Genomic DNA, 15,277 nt, shown 5'->3' with positions numbered 1-15,277 from the left:
CCAAAGCCAGTGCTCCCCAGGAGATGTATGGTGGGACACGGAGGGATCCGTCCCAGCGGGCATAGGTTGCCCAGCAAAGGGGTCCCTGCCCTGGCCCAGGAGCAGCAGCAGCTCTGCCACCTGCACCCCATGGGTCCCCAGAAGGTCCTCGGCCACCCCAGAACCCACTGGGGGACACAGGGGTCCCTCCTTGAAGGACGCCAGGCCCAGGGAGGGGGGCTCAGAGGATTACCCTGCCTGCCATCTCCGCCTTGCCCGCTCACCATCAGCAAGGATGCTGGTGACATCCCTTGTCACATCCCACGAGGACACCGGTGTGCGACCCCGCACCTTCCCCGCGGAGAGGCAGCAACCTCCACTCCCACTCTGCCAGGGGAAAATCAGTGCAATACTCCTGGCCAATAACTTTTTTTTTTTTAATCCGAGGTGCCTAAAGCAAGGTGTTGAAACGCATGTTGAGCACCCGGAGTCTGGCAGGGGATGGGGCCCAAATGTCTCCGTGTTCTGAAGTCCTGAGCGCAACCTGCAACACGGTCGAGCGAGAGCTGCGTGCGCTCAGCATCTCCCAAAATCGCTCCGCTTTGATCCGGTGCCAACACTTGGATCTGTGTGTCTAATTTAAGGTGGTTGGGTTGGAAAATGTTGACAATTATTGTTACTCTAAAATTAAATCAGTGCTTAATTGTCGAAATTGATGGTAACTTAGAGTGGCATTTACAAAAGAGCCTAAGGGAGTCAGAATGAGATTTTCAAAGGTAGTTTAATATCTCAGGGCCACGTCTGCCTCCTTGTACCTGCAGTTTCTTACTGGCTGCTCCTGCTTTGGCACCTCTTTAAGGCCACCTGAGAGGCGCTGAGGTCTCTTTACCCAGAAGACATGAGCTGGACCTGAAGCCACGCGCAGACCAAAGTCTCCAGCCCTCCAAATGCACTTGGCTAATTCACAGTGAAAAATCAATTGGCTTTCGGTGCCTAATTCTCCTATAATCCTTTAGATAATCCCGGCTTTAGGCTTTCAGATACTGATTAAAAAAAAACGCCCCCCACACAATACAAGAAATTTGTGCAAATAGAATAGAAAACAAACATGTATTTCATATAACTTTCAGATACCCTGAACTTAATATGAAACAGGTTGAGGACAATAGCAATAAAATATTGCTCAAGAGAGAGTAAAGGCACTGAGACTGTGAAGCCTGAGGCTGAGAACACTGTTTCGTAATTAAGGTAGCCTCCAGACAACAATTGTCATACTCAGGCATTGCTCAAGGACCCAACCATTATTGCTTTCATTATAATTTTTCAGGAGAGGATCTTTTCCGGGCTTGGCCCCACCTTCATTCAAAGCTCCCACTGGCCCCAGTCACTAACCAGAAAGCGTTGATTGAGAAACACTAATGACAGCCTCCACGGGATGCACAGGAGCGCGCCCGCGGGAGCCTTGCCCTGCGAGGGGTGGCTGCGGAGTGGGCTCATGGCACTGCGGGTCCAGACCAGGAGGTTTGGTGGAAGAGGTGACACCAGCCGGGGACATCGAATACCACATCTGGGATGAGGAAACCCCCGAGAGCAGCACAGCGAGACATGGATCGCTGAGCCCCGCGGAGGGAGGGAGGGCACAGCTGATGCACCCCGAGAGGATGCTCGTGCTGCTGCCCGGACTGGGTGTTTTTTCCTGGTTAAATGGGCTCCTGCTGGTCTTTGTGCATCGAGCCCGTTGAAAAAACACTGGTAGGAAGGGTTTTCCAAAGAAAACTGAGCTGACTTTTAAAAAAATCCTGGTAAACCCCATATTTACTGCCTATATACTGGGAAATGGCAGTGTCAAGGCACCTCACCCCCATGCCACCCACCGCGGATCGCCGCTGCATTTCAGCATGTACACATTCTGGTTTTTGGCTGAAACCAGCCCTGGAGTTTCAGCTTTGCCACAGAAGGGAAAAGGAGCATGAGTTAGAAACTCCTCTCTGTTTGTAGAAAATTTGGTTTCCCATCAAAATCCAAATTTGACTAAAAATTTCAGTTGGTCATAATTACACCACCTGGTCCTGAGTGAATCTTACTGGAATCGCAGGATTAACTCCCATCACTTGACATTATGTTGAGCATGACTGTGCCTGTCTGCACTTAACCGCTGGCCTATCTTAATCATCCTAGTAATTAATATGCTGAAGCAAAGTCATGTTCCAACACGGTCTAATTTTCTAGTGAAGACAAGTGCCAAGAAGGATTAGAAACAAATGGGAACACCCCGAGATGGCTTCCTCATGCAGCGAGCCACTGCGGGTCATTGCTTCTCTACCTCCAGCGCCTCTCCTGCGTGAGCCCAGGAGGACCAGGACTCCCCATCCCAGCTAACTCCTGCCTAAGCAGAAATCCCAAATCGCAGCAGCGAGGCCAGGGCTGAGCCACTTGCTCCTGCTCCAGCTGCTCTGATGTTTGGCCAATTACCAGCACCTGGATACTCAAGCAACAGGGAGGTAATGTAAGAAGGTAATGAAGGAAGAAAGAAACACTTCCAAGTTCTTGTTGCTTCTGTAATAACGCTTCTGCTAGACAGCCTGCCCCAGCCTGCCTGGGAAGCCTCCTCTGCCACTGGAAATCCCAGCTGGTTGTGTTGCGGGGAGCACGGGCTCATCCCATGGAGGACTGGGCCCCATCCCGTAGGATGGGGCTGGCTGCAGCAATGTACCCTCTTGCACTATGTTTATTACTTAATATTTTTTTCCCTCAGCTAGTTATATTGAACGGAATGAAATGCCGTATACAAGGTTGCTTTGCTCTGAAAGGTCCCGATCTCTCTGCAAAGCAGCGGAGGCAGCCGAGCACACACCGCTGCACCGCTCTGCTCCCTGCACCGAGCCCCCGAGGAACGCAGGGGGCTGGGACTGACCTGGGCCAAGGCTGCACCGGTGCTTGCACCCCGAGAGCTGCTGCTGCACTCACCGGTGGACTAACCCTACATCATGTCCTCCCCCAGACCCCAGCCAACCTGGCAGGGAGGGGACCAGCCTCCTTAGTCCTTGAGAGAGGGAAAAACCCATGCCAGCAAAAGACCACGTATCCAGAGAAGTGCCTGGAGCGGCAGGACCTCTCACCATCCCAGCCCCATCACACCTCCATGAAGGGGGGGCTCAGCGTAGCAGCAGTTTCCCACAGCCAGACAGGAATCATGGGCTAATGAACATCAATCAGGTTCTTTTAAGGCTTTAATTCTTTTTCTCTCCCGCTCAAGATATAATGGTCCTCTCCTGAGTCTGGTCTTAATGGTTCCCTCAACCTCACCGGCTCCTCCAGCACCCTCCACTACCCGAGATCTTCCCTTTCCCCCCCTCCACCGGGTTTAAGAGAAGACAGATAACCAGGGAGCGCAGCTCCCCTCCCGTGTTTTACCCATTCTTTTAGTGTATTGCCCCAAAAGCTCCCCTGGGACATTGTGCCCTGTGTGTACTGGGGCAGACTGGTCCCATTGCAACTCATTACTCTGATTACATGACCCATGCCACCGCTTAAACCAGAGCTCCTGTCTCAGGTGCCCCTTGCAGGGGGCAGGCAGCGATCCCAGGATCCTGCAAAACATCCTCCTCTCCTGGAGGGATGAAACCTTGCCGGGTCCCCCCAAAAAATGGCAGAGGGGAAGGAGAGGCGCAGCCGCCCTCTGCGAGGCCACGGCGAGGTTTTGTGACTCTGAAGAGTTGGCAAATCCCCGGATAAAAGGGAAAATATGTTCATAATAAATAACACTGAAGTAACACATTGCGAAATATTTACTCCCTCGGAAAGGCGGCTGTTTGCTTTCAGTGGAGCTGCTATCTGATCCTCTGCCAAGCAGCGCTGAACGGCTGTAAAAGATACTTTTCTGTGGTCGGTGAGAGAAAACCAGGTGCCCAAAAGTGCAATGACTGCGTGTGCACGGACATGTGCATGTGGGGGAAGAGGGGCACAGAGTCTCGGGGGTCCCCAGCTCCCACGAGCCCCACTACTGTTTGTGCAGAGCACAGGCACCGTGTAGTGGAAACTTTAATTGCAATACAACTCATCGTATGTCTGCGTAGAGACTGGGGAAAGAATAGAGGAGGGGGGAAAAGAAAGAGGTGTTGATAAAATACTTGTTAGAAAGAAAATTGGATTAGTGGTGCCATTCTGGCCATGAAGTTCTTTGAGCCAGAGAAAAGAAAATAATAATCTTGTTCCTTTTTCCCCCCCCTCTCTCCGCAGCCCACAGAAGGCCTCACAGCCAAAACATCAGTCCTTCTAATCTTATTTTCTTTTTTCTAGCATGTATTTTATTAACCCCTTTTCTCATTTAACTACTATGAATAGCTCAGTGGGTAACATCCTTCTTAGAAAGTGAAAACCTCCTTGGAGATGCAGTGCAAGAAGAGAAATGCAGACAAACTTCCAGCTCCCGCACTCAGAAGAAAAGCCCCCTCTGTAATCCTGTCTGGTGAATCCCGACATCGTACCCCAAGGTAGCCGCAAGTTCCAGGTCCCCTCTTTGCAGCAGCGACAATCGGGGAATTTATCTGCTGACACGCTAGAAGATTGGTCCCCACTCTCTAAGCTCCATGGACATGCAACTGAGATTAGAAAATAAATAATGCCCATGCTTCTTGTTGGGAAAGTATATATACATATATGTATATGGCCCTGTAAGAAGTGGTCAGGCACTCTGAATTACCTTTCTGTTACAGCTTCCCTCACCAGCTGTCAGCCACATATAGTGAAATCCCCCAGCACGGGCTGGGATGCTTGTAGCGGCGAGCCCAGCATCCCTGTGCCAGAGCTGGGGGGGGCTCCACGCCAGGCACCGTGCTGCTGGTGGCACAGGGGCTTGGGATGGTTTTAGCCCTACCAGCCCAAAGTGATACCACATTTGTCCTCTTACAGCCACGGCAGGATTTTGTGCCCCAAGGAAGGCACGGTCAAAGTGGGATCCCAGGAAGCTCAGCAGCCAGTCTTCCCTCTGCGCAACAGTGATATAAATATGGCCAAAACCCCACAAATCCCCACAATTAAAACATCAAATCCAATGGAGATAGCCCTGCCCTGCGCTGCTGTAAGTGAGAACAGAGATTTGGCCTCGCCATAAAGAAAATACCAGCTCCAGCCAGCTTGGCTGCCGCCTCCTTCCCTGCGAGCAGCAAACCTTCCTAGGAGAGGACTGGGAGCAGGATCCAGCCCTGTGTGATATTTGTGTGTTATTTTCCTTGACAGCTGTAGTGCATAGTGGTAAGTGCATGTTTAATTCATTCACAATTTACGGTGTAATGAGAACAATGAATGTGTCTGAGGGAATAATTGCTTCACGGCAGGGATGCTGGAGAGTTCAAGTTGGTTGGCACCTGGACTTTGAATCGGGGCTGGCGGGGATTGGCTCCGCCAGCCCCACAATAGCATCGATAACAAAGCTGCTGGGGATGGGGAGGGGGCTCAAAGTCACCCCGCGCCCCCCGGGTGAGCTGCAAGAGCCTTTTGCTGGGACGGCGGTGGCTGGGTCCGACCCGTCTGGCCCCGTTTACCGGGCACCCGGCGAGGGCTGCGGCTGCAGTAGCTGCTTTTTCCAACCTGCGTTTACAAGCGACTTTTGCTGTGCTGCAAATCCACGGCCCATGGAAACCAGCGCTTCCCCCCACCCACCTCCATCCAAGACCTCTCCACCGCTCTGTCCTGACTGTGTCTACCAAACCCCTCCTTTTGTTGGGGGTGAAGAGACGGGGTTGACCCTTTCCAGTGTCCTCAGCAGCCACATGGAGTTTCGGAGGCCTCAGAGGTCAAGAGCATCCATATGGAGGGCCCAGGAGCTCCGTGTATCTCCCAGCTGTCCCCACGGCAGCTGTGCCTGCAGCCCCCGAACAAAGCTCATTAGGGGGCTCATTAGGGCGCTCAGGGGCTGCTCTGCACTGTCCTAGAGGAGCCCTGAAACCAAGCCACCTCCAGAAGAAGGCATCATGCTCGGCTCCATATACGAATGGCTAATTAATCATCAGGCTGAGAGCAGATCGCTCGTGTTGCCCATCATGGGCTCTCTCCTGCAGTGGCTGAGCGGGGCCGGGTTTGGGGTCAGCAATAAAGAGATGCCACTGAAGCGTTGCTCAAGCCTTGGCCCATGCAGCAGCCCTCCCAACAGCTCCTGCCCCTCGGCACCTAGCCGAAATGCGGATCCCATTTCTCAAACAGACGTGTCAAAGCACAAGCAACAAATCTTCCATGCCCCAAATCCACCCCAAGGAGATCATCTATCAAGATGGGGCTCTTGGACCCAGCATCACGTGTTGAGGGAAACAGGCTTGTAAAGTGCTGCGAGACTCTCGGATGGAAGGTGCCATATAACCACAGAGGCTGTTGTCAATTATTCCACCGTTATATCGGGGAGCTGCGCTGCAGAACCTCAGCGTGCGAGCTTTTCCATACATGGACCGCACGGGATGGAGCTGGGTCCCCGTTCTCCTTCTCCATATGGGAGAGCCACACGCTGGGGACAGGCTTGCCTTGGACACCTTTCAGAGATGCCGAGCTGAGAGCCCTGTTATACATTAACCCCGTTCAGGGCTCGACGAAACGTTCTGAACACATATGTAACGCTTGGTAGTAAACAGTCTGCTTTTAGCAAGGCAACATCTGGCTGTGAGCAGATGTGGGCCAGGCTGGCGAGCAAAGCACTGCACGGGCTCTCCTTTAGGGACTGAAGGCATTTTTCTAGGTGTTTAAATGGTTTAGGTGCATAAGTCAATGGCAGCTTTGAATTTAGGAACCTAAATCAGATTAAAAGGATCAAGACTTTAACCTCCTACGTCCCCATGAAAATATTCCACCCGTCTACCCGATGGAAACTAGCAGCTAGGAGCAGAAGATAGACTTCAGGTGCAGATGGAAACATGAGTTTCTAGCCCTGAACAGCGAACCCTGTTTTATCCCATCTAGTCTGAGGTTAAACACAATGTTCTGTCAAGCCACATACGGAGGAAAACATGGTTTGGCAGCGGTGCCTCGCGTAACCACGGCTAACCACGGCGTACCTCCGCGCCTTCTGCATCGCGGGGAGCCGCTGCCAGTTCTACTTTCGCCTGCGTCTTGGGAACACGGAAGAAGCAGCATCACTGTAAATACACCAGCCGTGACGCCCACCCTGTAATGCTCTGCCTCTGGACAGAGCTTCCCCCAGAGCTACGGCTGCTCTCTGTAACCCTGATACCTCTCCGCCTGGGGAGGAAAAATGGGAGATGCCAAGTGCTTACAGAGAGACCCCCCCCAACGCAGCCTTCATCTCTCCACAGGCAAGAAAAGGTTAAAGCCAAAGGTGACTGCAGATGCAAGATGTGCATTTGGCTGGGGTGAGACACCTTCTCCCGCTGCTCCATCGCCTCCTGAAGCTCAGCCACGGCCTGACCCCCCCCTCCCCCAAAAGACCCATCCCTGGAGGGGGATCCAATCCCACCCCCAGCCCAATCTCCTCTCTAGTCTTCCAACACGAGAAACACAGCCCAGATGACAGGTCGAGGTACAAATAAAACCATCCATAATTGCACATTGTTAATTACTGAGGGTGTTTGGGTTTCTTGCAGAACATTAGGTTGCAAAAAGTCTCAATCAAAGAGCCCTTAGGGCATTCAAATCAGGGCAAGCATCAAAACCCATAGCTGTTTTGAAAACACAGCTTCACATGCACGCTGCAGGGAACGGCTTTAACCTGCCTGCCCAGCAAAAAACACGCCCTGGAAGGGCTCCTGGCTACAGAGCCAGCTGTGCACGGGGGCAAGCTGCGACCTCGGGGGTACAAACGCCTGCGGGAGCCTCCAGGGACTCCCCGGGACTCCATGGAAGGTGATTCCATGCACAGCCTTCACCCAAACACTGGAACTGGCCATCACGCCACAAGTAAGCCAGGGAGATGCCTCCTCCACTGCACTTGCCCCCCTTGTTCTCCCAGGCCCAACCTTTTGTGCCCATGCAGGGCAGCTCTGAGGCTGCGCCTGTGCGAGATGCGTTTCACAGCATTGCTTTTCACCAGCCTGGAAACAATTAGAAGAGAAGCCAACAGAGGAAGAAACTTTTTGACAAAAAAAAAAAAAAAAAGTGTGACTGATAGTTGCAACTCCTGAAAATATTTTTAGCTAGACCAAACCAATGTATCATAGATAATTGTTTTTATAATGACGGAACCTGTAAGTGTGCAGAGGGAGTGAAAGCAGCAGAGTGTAAAATAAAAAAATAACCACAAATTAAGAAGAGAAGGTAATGAACCAAACTGGGGGGGAGAAATTACAAATCAAGCCAAAGGACGTGCTAAAGTCTTTAATGGGCAGAACTGAAGACAGTTCATTTTAAGAAAATGTTGCAATGAAAGAAGATTTGCGTATTTGTCTGCTACTAGATCAAAATGATAGACTAAGGGTGAAAAGTCAAGAGTGACTTGTACTTGGGAAAAAGCCAGGTAAGCTACTAGGATGGAGACAAAACCTTTCTGTTGCAAAAGATAACACAGGAATATATTATACATCTTACAGGAAAACGTAACAGCAAAGCTGCCTAAAACTTTTCCAGAAGGTTTTTCCAGAAGCTGCCCCAGCAGCCTGGCAGGGCACTGCCACGCTCTGCAAAATGTTCTGCTCAGAGGGAAAATCTGGGGGAGCACGGAGGGCAGCTCTGTTCTGCCTGTATGTAAAGACATATGGGATGGTCCTCATTATTATTAACCTAAGCCTCGAGTTTAATTCCAAATAGGATAAGAGACTGATGCTCAATAAACAAAGATTTAAAGGAATGCACTATAATTAATGCCAGTCTATTCAATAATGTCCTATTGAATTAACTGGGTATTATTTTTCATGGAATTTTAGAGAAAAAACATGATGACTGAAAGCAGGAAGTTACAGCCTGTTGTAAGGTTGAGGGAACTTGCTCTGTTCTGCTTAGAAAGGTTTAATCAGAGGGGATCCGTTCACAGTCAGTAAGAATGCAGAATAGGATTTTGGTAATATTTGGATCATAGTTATTTTTCTAATAGAGATGGCCAATTTCAGCCAAACCCACTGGATTTAAAGCACAAAACTAATTCAGGGAAGTTGTAGGAATGGTGTCCCTAGGCCGTTCCCAAGTCTTTTTGGTTTTTAGATCTCTAAATACAAGTTTCTAAGCACCCAGGTGGCTATTTCACAGTTTAGCACTCATATAGGTATGTGTACATTTACTTGGCTGCCATATGAAAAAAAGAGAAAGAAAGGTCTGCAGATCCAGAGAGACCTGCACATATCAATTAGAAAGCTTCTAGTAGTTGCATGAATTTAAAAATAAAATTTCAGTTTAAGCTTGGCATTTCTCACCTGCTTCCTTACAATGGCTACTGGCCAAACTCCAGCACCTTCTGTAATAACAGCACCTGGAGGTGCAGGACCATCAGTCCCTCTTCCTCCAAGCACTTCTCATCCCATTCTTCTATAGGTTCAATATAACAGCAGACACAGTTTTCAAAAAATACCACAATATTGCAGAGGCTCAACCCGAGCAAACGACTGTCTTCCTCTGCAGAGATAAAAGCGAGGTAGAGTTGCGAATTAGGGAGGGAGGGAGGGAGGCAGGCAGGGAGGGCTACCCGCTCCCAGGGGTCAGGAGGGGCACTCCCTGCAGGGGCACCCGGGGCGGTCCAGCCCCCAGCACTCACATGCATCTCTAGATGCTCACACCTATCTGCTGAGATGGCATCATGCCAAGTCACGAGCTGGCTGGGTCCTGTGCAAGGCTCAGCATCGCAGGCCAACTTAGTCCTGTTTGCCATAACGGCGTGGGCTCGCTCCTAGGAGCAAAGCTCTTGCATCTACTCTAAAATACAGTTTAGCGTCACCTGGAGAGAAAGGATCAACCCCCGCCAAAAACATGTGAAGGAAAACAGTCTACATCCCTTACTAGAGCCATCAGGAAGGTTAAATAACTTGCTTCCACCAACATACCAACCAATATAGTACCAAACCAGAAACCTGCTCCCTTAGAAAGCTGCTTCTACCCTGTGAAGCTCCCACAACGTACTGTGGGGTGAGACCTGTAGCCGTCCTTTGCAGAGGAGATGGTTCCATCAGCTGATCTCCAGCTGGGCAGCAGCAAAGCTGGAGCTGCTGATGCAGAGGGCTGCAAGCACAGCTTGTAGCATGCTGAAGGGTTTTTCAGGCAGGAAGAAGGACGGATTTGGTGATCTTAAAGGTCTTTTCCAACCTAAATGATTCTATACATACAATACTACTGTTCAGGGGACTGTCTCAGTCCTGAGGAAGGCGTAACCTCAGGTATAACCTGCACTAAAAGCAGGAGCCAACCACCCAACCTGGCTGTAGGTCTGAAGCCCCCAGAAGGTTACAGCACACCCAAGCACAGGGATGGGCCGGGACTTAAGTGCAGGCTTAAGGTTAAGTGTTTGCACATGTGCTTGATTGAATCAGGGCCAAAGGTTCAGGTGGGAAGAGCCCCACCAGGAACCAGCTGGTTTCTCCTGCTGCCTTTTGTCCAGGACCTGCAGGCGCTGGGGCCCTGCTGCTGGGGCAGGGTGTGGGGTGGCAGCGGGACCCCCTTGCTGTAACCAGAGCCCAGCTGCAGGTGCTTGGCTTTCACTACCCCCAGTATTTATATTTTAAACTGTAGCGTTGCAGCCTGGTGGTTTACGGCACCTGTGGAGCTGGAGGAAGAGCCGCGTCAGAGCTCTGGAAAGAGACCGAGGCGCCGCGGATGCTCCTCCGGGTGGCCGCTCTGCGCTGCGGAACGGGGGGATCCGTGTTTGCTCTCCCCTTGTTTAAACTTCTCCTGCCTTTACAGCGAGGAAGCTGGGCCTCGTCCAAACCCTGTAAACTTTCAGGAGATCGAAGTCGGCTCTAGGTGGGGAGCTGTGGGTCCTGCTGTTCCTTACTCAGGAGCAAGCTGGGGGTGATGTGAGCCCTGTGGGAGGTTCAAATGGATCTCTGTGCCCGTGGGAGGTTCGCATCCCCTCTCTCTACGCTAAAAGCTGCAGCAACAGCAAGGTGAGCTTGGGTCGGTTGTGTGACACGAGCCCTGGGAGTTGGACCAGCCAGCCAGGGGACAGCCCAGAGAGCCCCTCGTTTACTGTTTCATGGTGGGTCCTTGTTGCTCTGCACTTGTTCAGGTGCAGCCCCAAATGGGTTATCTTTGCCATGTCTGGGGCAGCAAGATGGGTATGTGCATTTCTGCGCCTGCCTCCAGCACAGGCACGTGTCCACCTCACATACGTGGCAGCCACATCTTACAACCCCCCTCGATGCTCATGTGCCAAGAGAGGAGAAGCCAAGGGAGCAACTCCAAGGCTCCAAAGCCACACCGGCCCGATCCTGCCGCTCCCAGGGTCTCCTGTGCGGAGCTGCCCCGCTTGCCGTACCCTCCGCAGATGTCGGTAACATAGGTGGTCCTCCGAAGTGAGCCTACAGGGCTTGGTCTGCAGCCAGCTGCCGTCTCCTGAAAGTTTCTCTTTGAGTTTAAAGGGTTTGGATTAGGCCCAGCTCCATGGTTGTAAAGGCAGGAAAGCTTTAAACATGAGGATAGCAAATACCGCAACAAAACTGGGTCTCCGTTATGAAGCTGGGGAGAAAATGGAGACTGTTGCTTATGGCGTGTTACTCCAAACCACCTGCATATCCTTCAGAAAGGGGCAAAGTAGGTGGTAGGACCATGGTTACCCCCTGCCACCTGTCGCTGCCTCCTACCCCTGCCTGCTCTGCAGCTCCTCCATCACTTTGGCTCCGAGACGCCTGCGTTGCAAACACCTCTGCGTTCCTTCTCTCTGTGAATTGTTACCTGTCCCGCGGGTTACCTTGAAAAAATGGTTGATTCAGTTGGTTTCTCCAAGTGTTGTGCTACAATGAGGAAAGGCTGACATTTCAGAATGATTTGTGGGAGGTTCAGTAGACTTCTGGCCCCCTTCCCTCTTGCAGCAGCTCCGTGGTGGTGACCCCCCAGCACCATCACTTTGATAAAACAGCCTTTGCAGGAGGGAAGGGAATTGCCTGAGGAGGAGCCAGCACCTCTTGTTGGGAGCTGAATCCCCCTTACTGACGGTTTTATCACCTCATTACACTGAAACCTGCACGGGGCTTTTAATTTTATATTTTGGCAGCTCCAGCTTCCCGCTAAACCATTAGGACTTTCTGCCTCCTCAAGGGTGGCAGCTTTTCTACCCTCCTGCCTTATGAGGAGTTACGGGGCCTGGTGAGAGATTTTGCTCAGTTTAGAGCAAACTGCCTCTACTGACCTAACATCTAATAGAACGGAAGATGTTTCTCCAATTATTCCAAGTGCAAAGCACCTGATTTTGTGTTATTTCCAGTTACATTTGAAATAAATATGAGTGCAGATGGATTCACGCAACCTGATTTTAGGACTTTCCGAAATGTGTCCATAAGCACCTTTAACTGGACAGCCCACCACTCTGTCAGAGGGGGAGAGCCAGCAAAACGTGATCTCTTCAGCAGAGGTCACTGACAGTTTCAGCTGTAATATTCAGCTCTACTAGAAGCAGTAATTAATGGTGGATGGAGTTGCTGAGTGATTGCTGCGCTCCGGATCTGCGTCTGGATGAGGCCTGGATGCCCAGTGGCTAAATCATCTGCTAAACGGGTTCCTGGTGCTGTAACCGCCCCGTGGGCTCCGTAAACAAGCGCTCGGGAGACTCACCCTTTGCGGTGCTCTGAGCGCCCTACAGTAGGCACTTTGCTGAAATACGCAGCTACAGATGTTGGAGAGGTATTTAAATTTCATACCACACTAGCCTGGAATTTACAATATGCTTTGGGTACCTGAATGCCTGGGGGGCTTTACGTTGTACCCAGCGATACCAGACCTGTGGCAGGCCACCAGCTGCACCCGCTTCCCTGGTCCAAGGCAGGCACCCTGACGGACACATAAATCTCACTCAAGCAGGCTAAAAATCTGCATTAAGCAGAGGACTGAAGAAACGCAACTCAAGTTTCCTCCCCCCATCTTGCCCAAGTCTCGTCAGACAGATGCAGCCGCTGTTCTGCTCTGCTATTCGAGCTCCGAGTTTCTCTTGGAGAAAGCCAACGGGGAAAAGGACGGGGGGGAGCGCCTTCTCCTCCACCGCCTGCAAACTTCTGCACAGCGGTTTGATGCAAATACATTTACTGCTGATAGGGACGGGGTGAGGCAGCCAGAGCCATGGGTTGGGTGGTTTTGGTGGGGGGCTCGCTGGCACCCCAGTGCCGTCCACGCTCACTGCCAGTGCTGCGGTGCACCTGCGCCTTCCTGGAGGTGCAACCAACGGGGGAGAATGTGGGCTTCGTGGGCTGGAGGTGCAATCAGGCTGCTGGTGAGGTCAAATGGAAATGCTAAATAAAGCATTCGAGATATCCTTTATGGTCTGTGAGCATCAATTACACACGCAGCTGAGTTAGCACTTTGAGGTTTCATCCAGCCAAGCTTTACACACACAAATTCAACACCTCTTCAGAGCAGAGGCTGTGAGCACCTCCTGTGAGTGGGCTGCGCGACGCACCCTGCCATGGCACTGGTGTGCAGCACGGCCCGGAGCTGCTCCTCTCTCCCAGGGCCAATTCCCCATCCCTTCACTGCCCCTCCTCGCTCTCCTCCAGCAGGAACCCGGGACAAGCAACATTTCATCTACTACAGCCCAGGGAAGATGAGGGAGAGGGGAGGAAGAGCTGATTAAAATCAGAGTTTTCATTATAGATTCAAATCTACACTGAAAATAGCTAGCCGATGATCTCATCCAACGATGATGAGCAAACAAGATGACAAGCAAGTGTCGATAAGTCTCTGAAGATGTAACATCATTCCTGAGCACAATTAAACACAGCCTTACAAACATCCAGGCTCTGGCTGCTCATGAAATCCATCTGGAGTCATCAGCCTTCTTAGGTCTGTTTTTCCACCACCCTTAGAATGACAGCCCGACTGGATAAAAACCTTACTGAGGTTTCAGCGGGCTCTTCCTTTAAAGAGCAAGTGCCATTTCTGAGGAACCTCCTCCTAAAAGTGCTTGCTCTGGAAGCAGCGCGGCCAGCTGTGACCCCCCAGGCCGTCGCAGACAACCCCCCCTGACGCCCCATCCACACCCTCCGTGCCGCGCGAGGGGCTGAGCCCACGCTACAGCTGATGCTGGAGTTCAGGGAGAAGGAAACCAGCCGGTCAACAGCTGCCCCAGTACTGCGTGTTACGGGGCAGGGGCTACCTCCCAGGTGACACAGATTGTCACGTCAATCTCCTTAAACATGTCCTGCACCCTCCAGGCGCTACTGCCCTGGTCATCAGGGAAGAGACAAGGGCAGTATTACAGAGTCCTTGATTTCAGCTCAGGATCACTTTGACCAAGAGGTTTCTTATGGGTTTCCTAGAATTTTAATAAGTCCCTTGAAGCCCTTCTTTGGGCAAAGCTGGACAAAGTCAACTTCAGCATTAGTTTGGCTTGAATAAGAACAATGGCAGAATTAGGACCCACAGCCTTGTCCTGAAATGATGGCCAGATCTGTTACTAAGCACTGATACCAGGTTCCAAATGGGAGAACAACAAGATTCCTAAAGGATAAATCTGGTGAATAGATGTCATGAAGCTGGATGCATTATGTTGTAACTTAACTGCTCAGCTGAGACAAAGGTATTACTTTGCTTGTTCCACAAACACGCATTTCCTTGTTTTCAGTCCTAAGTACAGAGACGAAGCCTGATACATGTGCTGACATATATAAAGCAAATCTCAGTTTCCTCTAAGCTATATGTTTACGGAGCACGCGAAATGAAACAGGCTCTTGGGACCCAACTCTGCAGACAAAATTCTTTAAGAGCTGCTCAAAGGAGGCTGCAGCTCTACACCCTCCTTGCGTGGAGCTAAGCTGCAGCCCAGCTTCCCAAGGCTCTTCTGAGAAGACTACTTGGAATATTGGACATATCTGGGTTAAAACAAGACTTCAAGTTCCCTGTTGCTAGCAACAGCGTTAGAAGAACCATTCAGGAAAGAAAACATCTCTTCTCCCGAGGACGCCTTGAAGCCAGCACAGCACCGCTCAGCTTCAGGGGACAAAGCTGCATCGGCAGGGACCAGGATCGGGCACTGCGAGGCGAGGGCACGGCACGAGGGCTTCACCCTTTTCTGCTGCCATGTCTGTTTGTCGGTGAAGGAGATATCATCTTGTCGTAGCCAATAGTAAATAAATGATTTATGATATATTGTCCAGGGGCTTGACTTATTTGCATTACTACAAATGCCAGATAACACGCAAGAGCTGCATAATTGCCATGTAAAAGTGTTACA

The sequence above is a fragment of the Falco punctatus genome, assembly GCF_963210335.1.
Source record: "Falco punctatus genome assembly, chromosome: 1".
In the NCBI taxonomy this organism is placed as follows: domain Eukaryota; kingdom Metazoa; phylum Chordata; class Aves; order Falconiformes; family Falconidae; genus Falco; species Falco punctatus.
Note: the sequence above shows the minus strand (reverse complement) of the source record.